Here is a 3,554-nt window from a genome sequence, read left to right as displayed (position 1 = left end):
CGGCCGCGGCCCGCCACGCTGCGCGTGGGGAGGGCGAGGACGCGAAACGCCCCGAAGGTGGCTCCCCAGCGCCCGGACGCGCGGCTGCCGGGCCATCGCGGACCGCTGGGGGACATGTGTTTGCGTGCTTCTTTAGAGCCCGGACTCGGAAGGGAAAGGCGGGCGGGCGGGCCTCTCCGGAGCTCTCGTGCCCCCGGGTCCCGCGGGGAGACCACGGCCCAGGCCTAGACGGCCACCCCGGCTGAAGGCTGGGTTCCCGGGCCGGAATGCGCTGCCGGGAAAACTTGGTGGGCTTCGGGGCGGGTTTGCTTTCTGCTCGTGGTCTGCTTTTCGGTGTGTGTGTGTGTGTGTACACACACGTGTATGTCCTTTTCGGTGTGTGTGTGTGTACACACGTGTATGTCCTTTTCCTCGACCTCTCCCAGGCTTCTTACAGTCAACTTTCTTTTCAGGCTTTAGGAATTCAACAAATACTTGAGACTACCCCTGACCACGTGTCAGTGGTGGCGTGGCGTAGGTAGAATAGATCGCGCCCTAGAGTTAAGACGTGTTCAGCCCTGGGATTCTGTTTCTGATAATGCTCGGTGTAACCTTGGACAACTGACTTAACCTTGCTGAGCCTCCACTCTTACTTGTTTTCTTTTGGTACTTAATTTTGTCCTTGTCCACTCGAAATTGGACCAAGTTCCCAGCTAAGTTTACTGAAACTGGGTTCCAGAGTACTGCTTTCTTTGGCGATTTTCCAAATCTGCCCACCCCTCCACTGACTGACTTGATTCAAGCGTTGCCTTGGCTTCTGTGACTTTTTAAAAGGGCCTACCAATAGAGGAGAAGAAAAGGTACAGTGCCAAAATTTAGCGTGTAAACTATCTAGCAGAAGAAGGACCCTGTTTGTAACAATATTTTATTGAATATGATTTAAGATATGCCTGTTTTAAAGAATATTAAAAGGTTCAATTTGGGGAAATATGAATGCGATCACCCCCTATCTACCCAAGAAACTGTATATAGCTGTAAATACTGAAAAATAAACCAGGTTTTTTGTTTTGTTTTTTAATTTGAGGGTTGTTTTGAGATAGAACTTTATATAGCTAAGCCTGTCTGTGAATTGCTTAAGTAGCTGAGGATGACCTTGAACTCCAGATCCTTCTGCCTTCCCCCACCTCCCAAGTTCTGATATTACAGGCAACGTCCATCACATCCCCACCTAACTTAGATTTAAATGAGGACTAGATCACCAGAAATGTTCCCATTTTGTTTATGGAATTCCCACACTGACTGAGAAAGGCCCAAGCTAACAAAAATAGGGATTACCAAGGTGGAGCAGGGTTTGCAGTTGGCCTGCCCCTGTTAGTGGGCAAGAGCCTTTCTACGTATTTTCAAATTACTGACCAGGGATTCTGGGTCTTAGTCCAATCCCTGAACTTCTTGAGCTGTGAAAATTAGGCTAGCAACTCTTAACAATGCTCACCACGTCACCTGAGTGAATGATGATTTTATATAAATTTGCATCAAAGTATTTAGGCAGTCCTGTAAAAATTCTGGAACAGTTAAGGTGGCCAACAAAACTCAGCGTGGTGGAAATGAGTATTGCTAAGGAAAAGAAACATGGAAAGACAAGACGTTTATTGTGTTGAAGGGTTAGCTAGTGTTCCTCATGGGAGCAAATATGCAGCTTTGACCTCCAATGGATGACCATCAGTTCTCTGGCAGTGATTTCATTGTTTTCAGTTGGGCAAAAGTAAGAAAATGAGCGTAAGAAACTTCTTATTCTGGTAAGATTAGACTGGGTCATGACTATGGTTGTGAGGTTTTATCAAATACAGTCAGAGGTTGGGCCTTTAAGTTCAAAACAAACTATACAGCCCAGCCTCTCAGGGTGGTGGTAAGTTCAGCTCTGGGAAAGTGGAGGCAGGAGGAGCTCAAGGCCTGGAGCAGGTAACTGTAGCAGGATCCACGTGGGAGGAAGAGAACGAACTGAACTCCTGTACGTTGTTCTCCACCCTCCATGCTCATGCACCAGCATGAGATTCCAGGCCTGATCCTGCCTCGAAAAAACAATAAGTAAAATCATTTATTTGCCTCGCTGCCATATGGGAAATGCCGATAGAAAAACAATTACTTGTTTACACTGTTCTTCCCCTATCCGTCTTTGGTCTCTCGTATGTCCAGCTGTGACAAAGCTTTCCCAAGCTATGTTCTTCGGTGGCCCAGTTGTGCTCTTTAAAGCAAGCAGTCAGATCATTCTAGTGAGATTCAAATAAAGTTAAGACTGGGGGGGGGGAGACAGCGACGCCCGCCTTTTAGTTCCAGCACTTGGGAGGCAGAAGCAGATATGAGTTCAAGGTCAGCCTAGTCTCTAGAGTTTCAGGATAGCCAAGGCCACATTGTAAAACCCTGTTAAAAAAAAAGGTTAGGGAAAAGTGTCCATGAGTCCTAAAGTCCAAATCATATGGGCAAAAATCACACAGGCAATTACAGCAGCTGAGGCTGGGGAGCTAGATTGTCTATGGAGAACTTGGGAGATGTGGGAATAGTCTCTGTGATTGCAGCTCCTCACATTGCTGGATATGCTTGTCAGAAGTCAGCTATGCCACAATAAAACTGCCCTGCAGCAAGAAAACCCATAGTGTTAGGGCACAGTGGCTCCTGCCTATAATCTCAACACTCAAGAGGCAGAGTCAACACAGTTGTGGGTTCAAGGCCAGCCAGATTTTACCTGTGTTCGGCCTAACTAGGGCCACATGAGATCCTGTGTTAAAAGTAGAACTAGGGAGATGGCTCAGCAGTAATGAACACCCACATCAGGCGGCCTACAACCACCTGTAACTTTAGTTCCCAGAGAGCCGATGACCTCTTCTGACCTCTACAGGCACCTGCACATACATAAGTAAAACTACATTCTTTGGGTTTTGTTGAAGAAAATATCTACTTAGCAAGTTCCAGGTGAGCCAACCTTATAAGGAGCTGTCTTAAAAGTACTTTTTAAAAAAGGAAACGAGCCATGTGGTGGTGATGCATGTCTTTTATCCCAGTCAGGAGGCAGAGGCAGGCCGATCTCCGTGAGTTCAAGGCCAGCCTGGTCTACAAGAGCTAATTCCAGGACAGCCAGAGAAACCCCGTCTCGAAAAACCAAAAAACAAGCACCAAAGGTACTAGCTTGTGGCTAAGAGTTTGGTCTTACAAATAAAGAGGACCCTAAGAAACATAATGGATCCACTTAGGAAGGCAGAAAAGAGATCTAAGTAAATTGGAAGCATGGGAGGCAGGGATAGGGTAGAAGGTAGAGGGGAGGGAAGAAGGGGAGTGGGGAAAAATGTATAGCAAAAACAATAAAAAGCCTCAATCAATTGATATATTCATAAAATAAAGAGTACTTAGCGATCCAGAGGAGCCAAGATGAGTTCACAACTCCCAGGTCTGGCTCCTCATGAACTTTTCACAACTCCAGTTCCTGGGGATCTCTTCCACAAGCACCTGAACACCTATGGCATACACATACACACATAAATTGAAACTTAAAAAAACCAACAGCCGAGCCGGGCGGTGGTGGC

Source organism: Microtus ochrogaster (assembly GCF_000317375.1).
Source record: "Microtus ochrogaster isolate Prairie Vole_2 chromosome 14 unlocalized genomic scaffold, MicOch1.0 chr14_random_3, whole genome shotgun sequence".
Lineage (NCBI taxonomy): Eukaryota > Metazoa > Chordata > Mammalia > Rodentia > Cricetidae > Microtus > Microtus ochrogaster.
Note: the sequence above shows the minus strand (reverse complement) of the source record.